The 20,548-nt window shown below is 35.2% G+C and overlaps 1 pseudogene; it reads left to right on the top strand.

Moving 5' to 3' along the window:
- Positions 1-1,115: 1,115 nt before the first annotated feature.
- Positions 1,116-20,154, top strand: LOC105781696 (pleiotropic drug resistance protein 3-like; annotated as a pseudogene).
- The last annotated feature ends 394 nt before the right edge of the window (positions 20,155-20,548 follow it).

Here is a 20,548-nt window from a genome sequence, read left to right as displayed (position 1 = left end):
CAAAATAACTTTTTGATAATTTTTTGGTATCTCTTCCAAATAAAATCTCATTCTTATTTATAGGAACTCTAATGTCTTTTCATAGAAAATAACTTTCAATACATGTTTTTTCTAAATAATCACTCATTAAAGGAGACATAATTACTCAATTAATATCTCATAACTATTCAAGTAATATTACATGTATAATTATATTCTTTTATAAGAAAACCAAGTGATATAACTCTTGATCAATAACTAAAAGATATTATCCCTTTTCATTTATATTTATTGGAATACTTTAAATATTTGACAATATTTGAGCCCTGAATTTTTAGAAGTCACCCATTAGTACTACTAATATACAACATTATAGAATTTGAAGGTCAATCATAACAAGTTGGGATTAAACACAACTATAGGGAGGTGAATGGCACAGTGGATTTCATGACAAGATACACAAACAGTAATGAACCTAGTCTTTATGTTTTTTATGTACCACCTCACGGTATTAGCAAGGTCTTATTAGCAGAAGCCACAGGATTTGCTAGTAGCCCTCCTTTATTCCAAAAAAAAAAAATTATTTATTTTATTTTTTATAACTAGTAATTAGGATTATTATTATAATTTTTTTTAGTTTCTCAAAATAATTAATAATATTTTATATTTATAAAAAATTTATTCGTAAATTGTAAATCAAATATCATGTATATATTTTCAAGGTCATGACTGATCACTAATCGTTCACGCTTCAAATACCAAGGCTGATAGAAAAACTATAAAGTATAACTTCATGTCAGCGTTTAGGTGTATGATTTAAGGAAGAACGGGAAAGGGCGATGAGTGTTAATAGTTGAGATATGGATATGCAAATAAGTAAGTTTTGAATCACATGATAAAACTTATTTAATGTGCCTCCTAACGTAGCCATACTTATGGATGGGATGGCAAGCCAACAACACGTACGTATATGTATTTGTGGGGATCGAGTATTTAGGATAAATGAGTGGACTCATAATAAAGGAAGCGAGGGTGCTATCGTTGAAGCCGGTCAGAATGGTAGCCATGCACTATCGAAGAAACAGGCAGGCTAGAGATCTCATCATTAAACAAAGGAATGGGATCGCAATGGATACATGAATGGATACATTTACAAAGCTTCCACCATCTTTGGAACGCGCCTCTTCATTGACAGCCTCATCAAAAACATTCAAGCTGATAACTTTCGATTGTTACATGATATCAGACAAAGATTACTCAGGTAATAATAAGAAGAAGAATACATTTGAAACTTTTGTAATAGGCCAATTTAGCCCAAGCTCACAAAAAAAATAATAAATCCAAAATAATAAACAAAGTTCAAGTCCAGTCCAAAATTATATCATTTGGCTCGATCGGAATGGTCCATTACTTGAAAATATTGAAGGTCCATCTACAAGCTTGACGCATATGGAAACATAATCTTAAAGGATATGCAATCTTAGATATGATATGCAATCTTAGAAGATGGTTTTGTAATCTTAGAGATTTAATTTGTAGATACCCTTTAATCTTAGCCGTTGATGTAATTGATCTGTACCGTTAGATTTGGGGAGGCTCAACTATAAGTAGAGGCCTCTCCCTTCATTGTAAAGGATTGGAGTTTGGAGTAATAATAATTCTTAAGAGCATTCACTCAAATTTCTCCTTCTCTTGCGTTCTTATTTTTTGTGGCTTGTTCTTATTTTGTTCTTCGTTCATCTTCATTTCTTTTTAAGTTGCTTTCATTTGAGTTGGATTTTGGTGGAGGAATTTCGTTGAATTTTCATATTGTGAGAGTTAGGCTGACTTAAGCGTTTTTTAAATATTTTTTATTTATCTATTTAATTGTTTAATCATTAATTATTCTTTTACTTTTATTCATTTATTTATCCATCAACTTTCTTATTTACATATTGTTCATTCATTTAACCATTATTATCATTCTTTTATTTTCTTCCATTAATTATATACTTTATTTGTTTTTAATACTATGTCACACATGTTGTTTATTTTTAAAACTCGTGTTATAAATCATCCATTTTAAATTGTTTGATTATTTGCTTTAAATTTTTTCCATATATTATCAATTGCAAATTTTTTTATACTATCTATTTTATATACCATTTATTTTTAAGATGTTTTGTGTATAACTTGTTCTAAATTCCTTATTACACAATATTTATTTTAAACTCATTTATATATTATTACTTTATATATTACCTATTTTCATTTTTTATATATTATTTATTCCAAACTTATACATATATTACCTACTTTTTATATATAATTTATTTATTGATTTGTATATTGTTGATTTCAAATTTCTTTTTCCTTATTATTCATTTTCAAATTCATAATTTTTAAATTTGTTTATATTTTATTTTGCCTTATATTTTTTATACTCTTTGTTTTAAATTCATTTGTCTTTGATTATTGATGCTAGTATTTAAATAATTGCCATTATGTGTTTTATAAATTGTTTATTTCTATTTTCATATTGTCGTTTTTTATCAAAGTTTTTACGCATCGTTTTAATATTGCGTCAATTTTCCCCCAATTTTAAAAAAGAAAACTTTTAAAAATAAGGCAATATTCGATACTTTGGAGCTTTGAGAAAATCGTGCCCTAACTTACTGGGTTTCGATTTTTTTGATCCAAATAACCGAATATCCTTTTTAAACTTTAATGCATGAGATAAGCTTAGTTTTGAGGGTTGAAATGTCGTATCCTAACTTACTGGATGTGACATCTTATTACTTCAGGACAAGGAGGTCTTAACATCAAATTCGATTTATTCAAGTTTTTAAAGAGGATCGTATTTTAAAATATTTTCAAATTTTCGACATTAGGACGTTAATTAATCAATTAGGTACCAATTTTTGGGCATTACGAGGGTGCTAATCCTTCCTCGTGCGTAACCGACTCCCGAGCCTATTTTCTCAAATTTTGTAGACCAAAATCATTATTTTAATAAATCAAAATGTTTTATTAAAATGATTAATCTCAAAGTGACCCGATCACACCTCGAAAAAAGATTGGTGGCGACTCCCTTTTCGTTTTAAAAGTCGACCCCATTTTTCAAAATAAAAATGGTTTTGACAGAATACATTTGAAACTTTTATATGTGGGCGCAGCTAAACTGGAAAACATTTGCAGGGTTGGTGCAAAACTACCAACTGTTGAAGTGAGATATAAAAACCTCTGTGTGGAAGCTGAATGTGATGTAGTTCATGGGAAGCCGCTACTACACTATGGAATTCTCTAAAAACCATGATTTCTGTATTCCAAGAATATATGGTGTAGCCAACCATGCATAATAATGGTCTAAATTATTTGGATGTTATTTCACAGTTTCCTGCAGCAACCAAACTGATGAGTTCCAAATCATGTTGGTATTTTATCAGAAAAGAAAACTAAAATGATGAAGAAAACTGAACTAAGAAGTCAATTAATTGAAATGGAAAAGGTACATTTTATAGAACTGAAACTAGTTGTTTATATAGTAAACAAGTTAACAACTAATAAGTAAAAATAGGCTAATAACATATTCATAATCTTTAACAAAAATCTCTAAAAAATCTGAAATAAATCAAAGTTATGATTATATCTAAAAATAGCTAGATTATGATAACTAAAGAAAATCTTCAACACTCCTCCTTGCTTCAGTTGCTGCAAATACCAAGTGTTGTTCTCAAAACTTCAAATTTGCTTACTGGGAGCGGCTTGGTGAAGATATCTGCAACCTGCTCCTCTATTTTGCAATGAACTAGTATAACGTTACCTTCTTTTTGCACTTCCCTAAAAAAAAGCTTAATGTTGAAATGCTTAGTCTTCCCATGAAATACTAGATTATGAGAAATTGCAATGGCAACTTGATTATCAACGAAAATCTTTGTGCTTTCTTTCTGTTCAAGGTTAAGATCACTTAATAATTTTCTCAACCACAAAGCTTGATTAACAGCGGCTGCTACAACAACAATTTTTTCTTCAGTAGTGGATTGAGCCACAGTTTCTTGCTTTTTCGAGCTCCATGAGAAGACACCAAATCCAAAAGTAAAGCAATAGCTTGATGTAATCCTCATGTCATCAATGGAACCTCCCCAATCACTATCAGAGAAGCCAACAAGCTTGAACTCCTTGCTTCTTGTGAATTTAACACCAAAATTATTCGCGCATTTGGTATAACAAACTACTCTCTTGGCAGCCCTGAGATGCAATTCACTAGCATAATTCATAATTCATGACAAAATACTTACAAAATTTAAAATATCAAGACGTGTTGCTGTAAGATACATTAAGCAACCAATCAAACTTCTAAAATATCCCTCATCAACTTTATCAGCTCCATCTTCCTTACACTGCTTCTTCTTTTGATTCATAGGAGTGCTTACTTCCTTACACTTTTCAAGCTTGAATTTCTTCAAGATTTCCTTAGCATACTTCTTCTGGTAGATGAATACTTCATGCTTAGCCTGTTTAATTTCCATTCCAAGAAAAAAAAGACATCAATCCAAGATCTGTCATATCAAAAACCTTCATCATCTCTTGCTTAAATTCTTCAAGCAATCGTGTATCATTTCCCATTAGCAAGAGATCATCAACATAAAGAGAGACTATCAAAATATCATTATTCTGACATTTGACATAAAGAGTGGTCTAGGATAGATTTTTTTCAAAACCTAAGCTCAGCAAATGATCATTTATCTTACTGTACCAAGCTCTTGGAGCTTGTTTCAGTCTATAAAGAGCCTTCTTGAGAAAAAAAACATATTGTTTTCCTCTCATTTCTTCACAAAACCTTAAGGTTGTTCAACATAAATTTCTTCCTACAAAATTCCATTTAAAAAAATCTGATTTTACATCAAGCTGATACACTCTCCAATTTATTTGAGCAGCTATAGCAAGTAAAAGTCTTATGGTGTCCAAACGAGCAACTGGTGCGAAGGTGTCTAAATAGTCCACGCCAAAAACTTGTGCACAGCCTTTGACCATAAGTCTTGCTTTGTGCTTGTTGATTGAGCCATCAGTATTAAGCTTGGTTCTATACACCCACTTGACTCCAATCACCTTCCTATTATGGGGCCAATCAATCAACTCCCATGTTTTGTTTTTCTCAATCATGGACAACTCCTCCTTCATTGTAACCACCCATTTTATATCCTTCATTGTCGTAGCAAAATCTGCAGGTTCACAAATAGCTATATTACATCTTGCATAAATGTCAGTGAGCAATCTAGTACCCCTTGTTGGAGCATCATCCACCAATTCATTCAGCCAATTTTTATCTTTATCTATGGTTGAAACAGGAAATTTAAGCTTCAAATATGCTGTACTTTGGCCACTTTTCTCATCCCAATTCCATTATTCATTTTCCACGAAATGAACATCTCTACTTATAACAATTTTCCTAAATTACGGTTGGAAAATTTTGTAAGTTTTTGCAACAGTGCTATAGCCGACAAAGACACTTAGAATGTGAGTAAAACACAAACAACCAAATATTTTAAGCAAATTTAAAGATGGTTTATGACCATACCAAGCCTCATAGGGTGTTTGATCCTTGACCACTTTTGTGGGTAATATATTCTGTAGGAAAATTGCAGTATAAGCCGCTTCTTCCCAGAACTTTTTGGGTAAATTTTTCTCATGCAACATACATTTGGTCATGTCTAAGATGTATTTGTTTCGCCTCTCACTAACTTCATTCTGTTGCGGAGTATAGGGAGCTGTTAATTGATGCTCAATGCCAGCTTCTTTACAAAATGCATTGAAATTTTCTGATGTATACTCCTTGTCATTATCGGACCTTAATATTTGAATGTGATTGCCACTTTGATTTTCCACAGTCTTCTTGAATTTCCAAAACACTCCAGTCACTTCTGACTTGAATTTTAAGAAGAAAATCCAACACATTCTTGTAAAATTATCAATAAAAGTAACATAATACTGACTACTTGCTAATGAAAGAGTTCTTTGAGGTCTAGAAATGTCTATGTGAATCAACTGCAATTTACAAGTGGTTCTCTATGCTGTCTTGGAAAATGGCTTTCTATTTTACTTTCCAAATTGACAAGCCTTACATGTCGGTATGTGATCATCAAGTTCTGGAAGATCAATTGCCATTTTTTTGGACTTCATCTGCAGTATCCCCTGATGGTGATAGTGCCCGACCCTTTTATGCCACAGCATTGTGAGGCTTTCTTTGATTAGAAAAGCTGATTGCTCCTCTTGCATTAGATTGAAGGAAAAACTCTTTCCTGCCATATTAACTTTGAACATCTTCTGTCCTGTAGCATCCTCTATCACATATGCCTTTTCCATGAACTTCACTTTGAATCCCTTCTCTATTAATTGACCAACACTAAGAAGGTTTTGATCAATATCAGGTACATAAAAAACATCAGTAATGAACTTGGTACCTGAATAGCTTGTAATGGCTATAGTGTTATTTCCTTTGACTGCAATGTAGTCACCATTCCCAATTCTGACCTTCTTGACTTGGTACTCTTCAGTTCTTTGAACAACTCTTTGTCATGTGTCATATGATTAATGCAACCACTGTCAATGAGCCAACTTTCACTTGCTTAATGACTAATGAAACAAGTTACAACAAAAAGCTTATCTTCTTCTTGATTTGCCACTTGCGCTTCATCTTCTTGTTGCTGATTTTTGTACTTAGAAATAACAGTTTCATGTCCCATTTGGTTTCACTTACTGCACTTTGCATTTGGTCTTCTCCAACACTTGAAAGGAGGGTGACCTTTCTTGCCGCAATATTGACATGGAGGATAATCATTCTTTACTCCTGACCTTCTATTTCTAATTTTTACTTTTGTTCCCAAAAGCAGAGCTTTCTCCACTCGCAGTGTGAAACTTTTTGTTCTTTGACCTCCTATTATTTCCATCATCTTGATGCTTAATTAGTAGAGTACTTCCGATAGCCCCTTCTTGCCTCATTATACGCCTTTGCTCTTGTGCTTATAAAGCACTTAAGAGTTCCACCAAAGTAATCTTTGACATATCATTCGTGTTCTCTAAGGTGGTGATGGTAGCCTCAAACCTTTCAAGTATTGTTACAAGAATTTTCTCCACAATCCTTGAATCTGCTAAAGATAAACCTAGCAACCTGACCTTATTGGCTATGTTAAGGAGCCTTTCAGAATACTCATTGGTTGTCTCAGTCTTCTTCATCTTCTGCAGCTCAAAATCACGTATAAGATTCAACACTTGTATCCCGCGAATTCTCTCGTCTCCTCGTACTCAGTCTTGAGATAATCTCATATCTTTTTTGCTGACTTTAGAGGCATAATTCATGTGAAAACAGTTGGTGAAACTACAGTAAACAAACAGTCTTTTGCCTTTGATTTCCTTGTCTTGTTTTCTTTTTGTGTTTTGATCTATGCCACGGTGGGTTTGGTAGGCAATGTAGGAATCTCGTAGTCTTCTTCCACGGCTTCCCAAAGATCTATAGCCTCCAGGTAAGTCTCCATTTGCACTGTCCAAATCTAATAATTATCTCCATAAAAAATAGGCGGTGTAATCGAAGAGAAATTAATTTTAGCTTCCATAATGCAGCAAACACGAACATAGGTCCTTCAAGAAGAAAGCTCTGATACCAATTATTGGTATTTTATCAGAAAAAAAACTAAAATGATAAAGAAAACTAAACTGAGAAGTCAAGTAATTGAAATGGCAAAGGTACGTTTTATTGAACTGAAACTAGTTGTTTATATAGTAAACAAGTTAACAACTACTAACTAAAAATAGGCTAATAACAAAATCATAATCTTTAAAAAAAATCTCTAAAAAATCTGAAATAAATCAAAGTCATGATTATATCTAAAAATAGCTAGATTATGATAACTGCAGCAAATTTTCAACAAATCACGCCAAGCTAACATATGTCTTATTAATGATATCAGTGGCATCATAAAACTTGGAAGGTGCTGAAGTTTTAAAGTTAAAACTGGCTTGGCCAGATCTAATATCCCAAAGTTGGAACTAATGTAATATCCTCTCTGTCGAAACCATTTTTGATTTGGAAAAACGGGGATCGACTTTAAAAATGAAAACGGGAGTCGCCACCGATCTTTTATTAAGGTGTGATCGATTCACCATTAAAATGATTTTGGTCTACGAAGTTGAGAAAATAGGTTCGGGAGTCGTTTACGCACGAGGAAAGGGTTAGCACCCTCGTGACGCTCAGAATTGGTACCGTATCAGTTGTTTAATGTCTTAGTGTCGAGAATTTAAAAAACTAGAATGCGATCCTTTGAAAAGAAAATTTTAATAATTGAATTGGAAAATAAGACTTACCAACTTTAAATAAATAAATCGTCACACTCAGTGAGTTAGAGCGCAACGATTTAATCTTCGAAGTTAGATTCATCCTTTTAAAAAAATCATACATTTTGAGAAGGATATTTGGTTATTTAGATCATTCGGGAAACCAAGACCCAGTAAGTTAGGGTTCAATTTTCTTAAGATTTCTAAACACCAAATATTTCCTTTATTTAAAAAACGAGATAAAAAAATGTCATATCCAGTAAGTTAGGATTCAACATTTTGAAATCTAAAGAATTTTATTTTTAAAAATGTTCATCTTAGAAATAGATACTTTATTATATAAATTCATCGAGAAGAATTGAAGCCCAGTAAGTTAGGGCACAATTCTCTCGAGAATTATTTAACACCAAGCCCCTTTTTGAATTTTGAAATGAAACGATTATAATATTTTAATGGAATGCAATTCTCGCGAAAAGAACATGATTGGATAACGATACATATGATGTAAAAGAAGAAATACAATCCACGTTTAAACTAAGAAACAATTACATAAGTGTTATACAAATACCAACATTGAATTTAACAACATCATATAAACTTGAACACTAATAAATATGCGACTAATAAATCCAATAAAATAAAAATGTTTAAACAACTAAATGATTATGTTCAAAACTACGTAAAAGAAAAAGGTTCGAAGTTAATACCACAATTTCGTACATATATATGAATACTAAATGTTTGCATATGAATTATATATATATATATATATATATATATATATACAAAAGAATCATATAATTTTATAATGAAAATACGATTTAAGTTATTCTAAAATTCCTCATTTAAAGAGATAAAGTAACTAATAGATATATTAAAAAACTATGGAAACAATTATAGTACTAAATTTGAAAATAAAGTATACAACAAAATTTTGAAATAATGTTTAATGAGCTTAATATTTTCAAAATAATAGTTTGCAAGGATTTGTGTATTATTTTCTAAAATTATGCTAATAAAAGAAATTTGAAAACAATATTAAGCTAAATATCAAAATAATGTTAAAAGATTAAAATGAGAATTAATTTGCTTAAAAATATTTTTGAAGATGAATTTAAATATGATAAAACAATTTTAAGAATGATACAATAATTATAATAAAACATCAAAAGTAGAGTTTAAATAGACTTTGAACATAAAAAACGAAATTAAATGAATAAATATAACAAGTTCCAACTAATATTGTATAATGAATTTGAAAGTATTAATAATAAATCAAAATAATAATTTACTAAATTTTAAAACTATGGTAACAATGCATTTAAAATATTATTAAGAATTAAATATCAAAACATATGTTAAATTTTATAATAAATGAAAGTGAAACTAATTCTATTTTTAAAAAAAAAAAATTGTTGAAGTTGAAAAAGAAAATTCGATTTGTATTAAATTGAAATCAATTTTAGAATTAAGGGACTAATCAGACAATTAAACACAAGCATCAGAATAGTCTCAATCATTACAGAAACGACGCCGTTTAAATCTGGACCTAAATGAACATAGAAACAAATACACAATACCGATTACAAATAATTAAAGAAATCCAATCACAATTGCAGTAAACGTAGAGGGACCCTTGAAAAAAATAAACCAAACGACCTATGAAGCGCGGATCCTTCCCGGACCGGGTTACCGCTGGGTCGGGTATTCAGAACGGTGTCGTTTAGGAGTCATTGTATTGACTCTAAACGACAACGTTTTAATGGCCCCCTTTTAAACCGAAATAAACCCTAAACTGCCTATCAGTTTCGCTAAAACAAACTTAGGCTAAAAAAAGAAAAAAGAAAAAAAATGCGCCGCTCTGCGCACTAAGGGCGCTCAAGCGTCCTCCGATCCAAACCTGGTCTCCGATGACAACGGAAAAGGCCCGAATCGCCACCAGGTAACTTCTAACCCCTTTTTTGTTATTTCCCTTTTTAACAAACACTCAGTAGTGTGCAGAGATCAAGAAATGAAGAGAAAAAGAAAATAAATAAAAAAATGAATACTAGACCAATCGCTTCAGGTATGCACATATCACCGCTAATTTACTTCAATTTGTGAAGCTTATCCATATGATTACATATCCTGCTAGATTGATATGCTGAGTGACTGTGTTCTTGTGTTGGCTTGGCTACCAATAGCTCACAAGGGAAGTTTCATATAACGGATACAAACTGGAAGAGTTTGTGCCCCAAAAAACTTGTGCATATATAAACCAAAATGACTTTTACATTTCTAAGATGACAGTGAGGGAAACACTTGATTTCTCATCCCATTGTCAGGGTGTAGGAAGCCATGCAGGTATATGTCTGTTTTCCTTCAGCTATTATATATACCTAATCATGGCCTTAGATTTTGCACCATGTTCTCTATGTGTATGGTTTTATTTCACAGAGATGATGATGGAAGTTAGTAAAAGAGAGGCAGAGGCAGGAATTGTCCCCGATCCAGTAATTGATGCTTATATGAAAGTGCGTGCAGAAACAATATAAATTACTGTATTCTCATATATCTTGCTAGTTGGTAGTTAGCAGTATTAACGAATTTATTAAAAACATAAATGATTTATATGGTTTGTGTTTCATCATCATAGGCAACATCTGTCAAAGGGCTAGAGGCAACACTTCAAACTGACTACATATTAAAAGTAATTATATTACTCCTGAATGCATATTTTGTATCACTCCTCTCCTTCATCCTAGCATGTTTAACAATATTTCCTGCATTTCGATCAGATCCTTGGACTCGATATATGCGTCGAAACATTTGTTGGTAATGCCTTAATAAGAGGTATCTCTGGTGGCCAGAAGAAAAGATTGAGTACAGGTAGTGAATTTGGTGGTGTATGTAAATAGCAAAGTTTAGCAGGGAATTAATTAGCCCAAAATAGATAAATATTAATCTTCCGATCATTCTGAGTTTAGCTTGAATATGTTTTCTCTCAAACATGCAGGGGAGATCGTTGTAGGTCCCATAAAAACTTTGTTTCTGGATGAAATAACAAATGGACTTGACAGTTCCACTGCCTTTCAGATTGTTTCTTATCTTCAGCAGCTTGTACACATGATAGATACTACTCTGTTAGTTTCACTGCTACAGCCCGCACCAGAAATTTTTGATCTCTTTGATGATATTATCTTGATGGTAGAAGGGAAAATTTTGTATAATGGACCACGTGATCACATTCTAGACTTTTTCGAGAACTGTGGGTTTAGATGTCCTCCACGGAAAGCGGTTGTGGACTTCCTTCAAGAGGAAAGTGAAATCCAGTTTTTGATAATTCTTTTCCCTTTCCTGCAGTGCAGTGTAGTATCTTGCTTCTACACTTTGAAAGTATTTTGGTTTGTATTGTGCAGGTTGTAAGCAAGCAAGATCAAGCACAATACTGGTACAACACTGAGCTGCCCTACTCATACTTTTCAGTTGATGTGTTCTCCAGGAAATTTAAGGCATCCTCCTTGGGGAAGAAGATAGATGAGGATCTCTTAGAACCATACGACAAGTCCCAATTCCATAAGGATGCCCTTTCCTTTACTAAGTATTCTGTTTCTAAATGGGAAATCTTTAGAGCTTGCATGTCAAGGGAGCTTCTTCTTTTGAGAAGGAACTCAATTTTTTATGTATTCAAAATAACTTAGGTGAAGACTTTATTTAATTCACTCCTTTCCATTTCATCAATCAAGTTTCGTGCCCAAACAGTTTCAAGCTTCAAGAACATATTGATAGAACTGAAAATTTGGGGTCAAATTTTCAGGATGAAGTTTGCAACAAGCAACCTTAGTCGTAAAGCGTATGAACTTTGAAACATTAAAATTATCTTCTTTTGGCAGCTTGTAATCGTAGCATGTATCACAATGACAGTATTTTATAAGACACGGATGGATATCAATATTGTTCATGCAAATTACTACCTGACTGCACTGTTTTACACGCTCATGATACTTGTGGTGGATGAGCTTCCGGAGGTGTACATGACAATTTCAAGACTTCAAGTTTTCTACAAGCAGAAAATGTTATGCTTTTACCCAGATTGGGCTTATGCAATTCCAGCAGTCATTGTAAAGCTTCCCATGCCTTTTTTGCATTCCCTGATTTGGATATCTATCACTTATTTCGTGATAGGATAGACTCCTGAGGTTTCAAGGTGAGTACATGTTCTAAAAGAGAAATTTTAAAATAAACTGTTTTAGCCAAGGAAGTTCTACTCTTCTTATGCAACCTAACTCCATAAAAGGGAAAATAAATGTTTGTGAGACTGAATGTTGATCATTTGCGCTGTTTTCAGGTTTTTCCGCCAGTTTGTGACATTTGTTGCTGTGCAATTAACAGGAATATCCTTGTTCCGATTCATGGCCTCCGTCTTCCAGAATTTTTATTCTGCTGTGGCAGCTTCTGGCCTCATTATCTTTTTACACTATTTATTTTGTGGCTTTGTAATCCCACGGCGTAGAGTTCTTCCTACCTCTTATTGATCAATCTATTTAAATGATCCATGTAAAATAATGCATACTTATTAGTATTTTTTTTCATTTGTTACAGCATCCTGGCCAGGTTGGATGAAGTGGCTTTTCTGGGTTTCTCCTATATCATATGCAGAGATAGCATTTTCTGGAAACGAACTTCTTGCACCACGATGACAACAGGTGAGTTTCATTGGTTTAAATGGGTTTTATTATTCTGGTAGTTAAACAGCCTTCTTGAAAAGAATGAGGAATTCTCACTGATTTCTTGCTAGTAATATATTTGACAAGCGTTAAGCATATCAGATTGAACGAGTCCAATGAATTATGTTAGAGATCAGCTTCTTTCCTCCCAAAGAAGATGCTGCTGAAAAGTCTCCACGAGTGTAATTAATATAATGGACTGAGTTGTAGGGAACATGCTATTTCCATTGTTGATCATCTAAAGCAGTCACCTGCAAGATCACAAAGATATGTTAACAAGGAAAATGGTTGTTTGACTGACATGATGGTTAATGAAAGCTCACAGCAATACAGAAAGTGTACCCTGTTTTTCATTGATTATTTATTTTGTAGATGCTGACCTTGCGCACTACAATAGGACAAGCAACATTAGAGAGTCGTGGACTAAACTTCGATCAAGATTTTTTCTGGATAGCAATAGCTGCCTTTTTTGGTTTTACTATAGTTCATAACACAGGATTCACCTTAGCCTTAGGTTTCTTGAAGCGTAAGTTTGTCTTTTTGGTCATTTCTTCTCATTTTCTAGTGTTTAACTCATGAAGATGAGAAATACTGGGTTATTTATCATTGACACTTGAAACATATGCAGCTCTTGGATGGTCTCGTGTTATTATTTCACGGGAAAAGCTTTCCAAGATACAGAAGGAAGATTGCACTGGAGGTGAAGATATGGTGAATGGATTAAGCCATACGAATTCCAAAGGTAAGAAACCAGCTAGTAATGACTCTTCCTAGTTTTTCATTATATAATTTTTTTTCGATCTCATTCTCATCATATTTATGGTTGATTTGTCTACATCACAGGCAGGATGGTATTACCTTTTGAACCTCTGACATTAACTTTTCAGGATGTGCAATACTATATCGACACTCTTTTGGTAATGAAAAAAACATTATTCTTTCACAAAAAATCACTTTTCATGAACCATAGAATCTTGATGCATTGTTTCTTCTTGGCTCTAGGAAATGAGAAAAAAAGGATACACTGAGAGAAAGCTGCAACTCATTTCAAATGTGTTGAGAGCTGGACTGCAGTGCAACATGAGACCAGCAGCAGCTATCGAGCACAGCTCATTTTGCTTGGTGTGCAAGTTTGGTTTTTGGACCGAATGAAGCAACCAGTTTTGTTTTAATGTTATTTAGTTTAGTTCTCTTGTAACTAGCTTACAAAGTAAGTAGGATTAAGTTAGTGATTAGATTGATGATGTAAAAACTGATATGTCAGTTTATTTTGTATGTGACTTAAGCTTGTATTAGTTAAGCATTAGTGGAGGCAGTTAGATTATTAGGTAACTGTCAAATTAAACCAAATTGTAACACTTTTATATTTCAAATTTTGAATGAAAAAGAAAAATGTTCAGTTACAATTCTGCTGAGTATTCAAAACTTTGTTCACTGCTTTGCTTTGTTTCTTTTTGCTTCGATACTTCTTGCTTCAGTTTTGCAAAATTTGTTTTGTTGCTGCTGCCATTGTTCCAACAAATGGTATCAGAGCCCGAATCTTTGAGGGGCCTCTGCATTCTGTTGTGTTCAAAGCAAAGCCTAAAACTAAAAGGATCGAAGTACTTAAACTCAGTTTAGCAGGATGAGTTTCACTCCACCACCTCCACCAGTGTTTACTGGAGAGAACTATCACATTTGGATAGTTAAAATGAAGACTTACCTCCAGGCACATGATCTTTGGAGTGTGATCGAGAATGATGCTGAACCACCTCCATTGAGAGCCAATCCCACCATTGCACAGATGAGGCAGCATGCTGAGGAGCGAGCCAAGAAGCACAAGGCTATGGCCTGTCTGCAGAATGGAGTGTCTGATGTGATATTCACTCGCATCATGGCCTGTGACACACCAAAGCAGGCCTGGGACAAGCTGAAGGAGGAGTTCATGGGGACTGACAAAACAAGGCAACAGCAGGTGATCAATCTCAGGAGAGACTTTGAGAACTTAAGGATGAGGGAGTCTAAGACCATCAAGCAGTACTCAGACAGGATAATGGCCATTTTCAACAGCATTATGCTCCTGGGAGTGGACTTCACAGAGAGCAGAGTTGTTGAAAAGGTCATCACAACTCTCCCTGAGAAATTCGAGTCAAAAATCTCTTCACTTGAGGACTCGAGGGAGTTATCAGCCATTTCATTGTCTGAGCTGATAAACTCCCTGTATGCACTTGAGAAAAGGAGGGCAAATAGGCAGGAGGAGAATCCTGAAGCTGCCTTCCAGGCTAAAGCCAGTGAAGGCTCGAGTGTGGGTGCAAAAGGCAAGAAGCCTTGGCACAATAGAAGGGTCAAGTCAAGAAGAGATGAAGCAAAAAGGGTGTTCCCACCATGTGTTCACTGTAAAAAGACAACACATTCATAAAAGTATTGCTGGTTTAGGCCAGATATTCAGTGCAGAAAGTGCAAGCAGTTTGGCCATGTGGAGAAGGTGTGCAAGGGCAAACCAAGGGAGGCTGCTCTGCAACAAGCTAGACCAGCTGAGGACATGCAAGCTCAAGAGGAGCATGTGTTCACAGCAACCTGTTTTGTTGGCACAACAAAGGCCAGCAATTATTGGCTACTAAACAGTGGCTGCTCACACCATATGGCAGCAGATGAGAAATTGTTCAAGGGCCTAGACAGAAGCTTTCACTCGAGGATTAGAATTAGAGATGGTAAGCTGATTGAGGCTAAGGGAAAGGGCAGTGTGTTGGTTAGCACTGGTTCAGGTAACAAGCTGATCTCAGATGTGCTTTTTGTACCTGACTTAGACCAGAATTTGCTTAGTGTAGGCCAATTAGTTGAAAAGGGCTATACATTGGTTTTTAAGGATGGTTGCTGCACTGTTCAAGACATGAATGGTCTGGAGTTAATCTCAGTCTCTATGACTGATAGATGCTTCATGCTGGATGTTAGCCAAGTAGAAAGAAAGGCATACACCAGCCTTGCTGACAGCACTGACTTGTGGCATAGGAGACTAGGCCATGCCAATTTCAGATCTCTTGATCTGCTACATAGGCTGAATTTAGTTGATGACATTTCAAAAATTGAGGTTAGTGGGAATGTTTGTGAGGTTTGTCAGCTTGGTAAGCAGGCTAGACTGCCTTTTCCTGCTGACAGTGCTTGGAGAGCTCAAAACAAGCTCGAATTGGTACACTCTGATGTCTGTGGTCCTATGAGAATGCCTTCAATCAATGAGAACAGGTACTTTGTCCTGTTTATAGATGATTTAACTAGGTTGTGCTGGGTCTACTTCTTGAAGCAGAAGTCAGAAGTGTTTGAAGCCTTTTGCAAATTTAAGGCATATGCTGAAAATCAGTCAGGCTGCAAAATTAGAGCCTTGAGGACTGATAATGGCTCTGAATATGTGTCTGAGAGATTTCAGAAGTTTTGTGACAGTGCTGGGATTCACCATCAGCTCACAACAGTCTATACTCCTCAACAGAATGGAGTCTGTGAGAGAAAGAATAGGACTGTGCTGAACATGGCCAGGTGCCTCTTTTTTCAAGGAAAGCTTCCAAGCCAGTTTTGGGCTGAGGCAGTCAACACCTCAGTGTATCTGCTCAACAGACTGCCAACTCGAGCAGTCAATGATAAGACTCCTTTTGAGGCTTGGCATAGAGTCAAACCTGTGGTAACATACTTGAAAGTGTTTGGCTGTGTGTGTTATGCTCTTATTCTAGTGGAGAAGAGGACCAAGCTCGAGAGCAGGGCTACTCCAGGAATCTTTGTTGGCTACAGCAGCAACAAGAAGGGTTATAGAGTGTATGATCCTACAGCAAAGAAGGTTTTAGTCAGCAGGGATGTAAAGTTTGATGAGGAAAAGGTGTGGAATTGGAATGGTGTTGAGGATGACTTGTCTGAATTGGACCAGTTAGACTTGGTTGTTGAATCAGCAGAAGAGGGACCAAGTGAAGATGCTGTTGATGATACACCAGTGAGGGGCACCAGAACTTTGGCTGATGTCTATCAGATGTGCATTGTTGCTGTGATTGAGCCCTCAGACTTTGAAGAGGTTGCCAAGGACAGAAGCTGGATGAAAGCTATGGAAGCTGAGCTGGAAATGATTAATAAAAATGAAACATGGGAATTGGTGAGCAGACCAGAACATAAAAAGGTTATTGGAGTTAAATGGGTGTACCGGACCAAGTACAATGCTGATGGTTCACTGGACAAGCACAAGGCCAGGCTTGTGGTGAAGGGTTACAGTCAGCAGTATGGTGTGGATTTCTTGGAGACTTTTGCTCCAGTGGTAAGACTGGACACAATCAAGCTGTTGTCTGCTTTAGCAGCTCAGAAGCAGTGGAGAGGTCACCAATTGGATGTCAAATCAGCATTCCTGAATGGTTTTCTCAATGAGGAGATCTTCATCGAGCAACCTGAAGGTTTTAAAGTTGCTAGACATGAAGACAAAGTGTACAAGTTGAGAAAGGCCCTTTAAGGCCTGAAACAGGCACCAAAGGCCTGGTATGACAAAGTTGATGCTTACCTGACCAAGCTTGGATTTGTGAAAAGCCTTAGTGAACCTACTCTGTATGTTAAGAGGTCAGAATTTGAAACCTTGCTGATTGTCTCCTTGTATGTGGATGACTTATTAGTGACAGGGAGCAAAGTTGAGCTCATTAATGAGTTCAAGGTTCAAATGCAGCAAGTGTTTGAGATGACAGATTTGAGGATCATGACTTACTTCCTTGGCATGGAAGTTCACCAGTCTAATCGAGGTATCTTCATCAGCCAACACACATTTGCTTTGAAGATTCTAGGTAAATTTTGCATGCACAACTGTAAAGCAGTCAGTACATCTGTGGCTCATGGAGAAAAGTTGACCAGCAGTGGTGATCAGCAAAGGGTTGATGAGAGACACTATCGAAGCCTAGTAGGTTGTCTATTGTATCTAACAGCAACCAGGCCAGACATCATGTTTGGTGTCAGTATGCTATCGAGGTTCATGCATTGCAGTAATGAGACACATTTGAAGGCTGCAAAAAGGGTTCTTAGATACATCAAAGGCACAGCTAGCCTTGGTGTGATGTTTGAAAGTGGGAAGAAACTGAAACTAGAAGGCTACTCTGATAGTGACTGGGCAGGATCCCTCGATGACATGAAGAGTACCTCTGGATACTTCTTCACACTTGGATCGGGCATGTTTTGCTGGAGTTCAAAGAAGTAACAAATAGTTGCTCACCCATCCCAAGAAGAATACATTATCGCAAAGAAGAAGCATCAATCGAGCCATTTGGCTTAGGAAGCTGCTTCAGGATCTCAATGAAGCACAAGCTGATGCAACTGAAATTTGGGTGGACAACCAATCAGCAGTTGCCATAGCCAAGAACCCTGTGTTTCATGGTAAAACCAAGCATTTTAAAATTAAACTGCATTTTGTTCGAGAGGCTGGACAAGCAAAGGAAGTCAGCCTTGTGCATTGCAGCTCAGGGACACAATTGGCTGACATACTGACCAAGCCCTTAGGGGCTGCTCAATTTGAATCATTGAGAGGTGCAATTGGAATGTGTTGAATACAGTCCAAGGAGGAGTGTTGAGAGCTGGAATGCAGCGCAACATGAGACCAGCAGCAGCTATCGAGCACAGCTCATTTTGCTTGGTGTGCAAGTTTGGTTTTTGGACCGAATGAAGCAACCAGTTTTGTTTTAATGTTATTTAGTTTAGTTCTCTTGTAACTAGCTTACAAAGTAAGTAGGATTAAGTTAGTGATTAGATTGATGATGTAAAATCTGATATATCAGTTTATTTTGTATGTGACTTAAGCTTGTATTAGTTAAGCATTAGTGGAGGCAGTTAGATTATTAGGTAACTGTCAAATTAAACCAAATTGTAACACTTTTATATTTCAAATTTTGAATGAAAAAGAAAAATGTTCAGTTACAATTCTGTTGAGTATTCAAAACTTTGTTCACTACTTTGCTTTGTTTCTTTTTGCTTCGATACTTCTTGCTTCAGTTTTGCAAAATTTGTTTTGTTGCTGCTGCCATTGTTCCAACAAAATGTTACGGGAGCATTAAGGCCTGGTATTCTAACAGCATTGATGGGTACTAGCGGAGCAGGAAAAACCACTATTCTCGATGTCCTTGCAGGTAGAAAAACTATAGGCTGCATACAAGGAGAAATTAAAGTTGGTGGATACCGTAAGGTTCAAGAAACATTTGCTAGGATATCTGGTTATTGTGAACGAAATGACATTCATTCTCCACAAATCACTGTAGAAGAATCTTGAATTTTTTCGGCTTCATTGCGCCTGGCTTCTCATATTGACTCAAAAACTAAAGCTGTTAAGAGTCTAAAATATAAGAGCTGATGTTTTCACAGAAACCAAAATTTGAGCTAAGTGGTGATGAAGTTGCTTTTAATGGTTTTGTAGGAATTTGTTAAAGAAGTTCTTGAAATTGTGGAGCTCAACGATGTCAAGGATGCCTTAGTTGGGATACCAGGTCTTTCTGGTTTATCAACAGCTCAATGGAAGCGGCTTACAATAACTGTAGAGCTTGTTGCTAATCCCTCTGTAATTTTCATGGATGAACCTACAACTAGCTTGGATGTAAGAGCTGCAGCCATTGTCATGCGTGCAGTGAAGAATGTAGCTGATACAGGTCAAACAATTATTTGCACAATCCACCAACCAAGCATGGATATATTTGAAGCATTTGAAGAGGTAAAACCGGTTATGTTAATGTCTAATTATATATAAATATAATTTCTATTTTGAAGATATCTATCATAATGTATGGAGCTTTTGCTTTATAAATAACATTCATTGTTCTTTCATACATATATATTTTACTTTCATCGCAGTTGATTCTTCTGAAAGCTGGTGGGAGTTTAATCTACTTTGGCCCATTAAGTCAACATTCTTGTAAAGTTATACAGTATTTTGAGGTTAGTTCAAGTGTTTAACCACCCCATATTCTTTTCATTTTCTGATAACTTTATTAATTGCTTCTACCAGATACTCTTGATCGACCTTAACCTTACACTCTTTGAAATCTTACTGACAGAGTATCACGGGGTGCCCAAGATCAAAGACAATATCAATCCAGCAACATGGATGTTAGAGGTAACCTCCCCGTTTGTGGAGGCTGAACTTGGGGATAATTTTTCAGAAATTTACAAGAAATCTACTTTATATGAGTGAATTCAACTACTTAGTAGTAGTTTTGATTTTCATAAAGTTGAGTGATTCATTAGTGACCTCAAATGGAATACTCTAATCTTCATCACCAATCAAAACCTTAGAAAGATATAAGCCTCTTGTTTCTTCTTGGAAAGCATATGGTGAGGACCATGGCAGATTGTTTTAAACCACCTCTAATATTGTGTAGGAATTATACTTGAAGCATCAACTGCTTTCATAGGTAAGAAAGAGAGTGGTTAACTGGACAGAATCTACTATATTATATTCTATTATATATAATTCCAGTATATGGGAGTGAAAGTTTTCAATAGAGCATTTAATAAAACTATTCTGTCTTTTATTAAATAAACAACTGAATTTAAATAGAGAAGAGAGTCATAACCTAATTGGGAAA

This window comes from Gossypium raimondii, chromosome 13 (genome assembly GCF_025698545.1).
Source record: "Gossypium raimondii isolate GPD5lz chromosome 13, ASM2569854v1, whole genome shotgun sequence".
Lineage (NCBI taxonomy): Eukaryota > Viridiplantae > Streptophyta > Magnoliopsida > Malvales > Malvaceae > Gossypium > Gossypium raimondii.
This window is presented reverse-complemented; position numbering and strand designations above follow the sequence as displayed.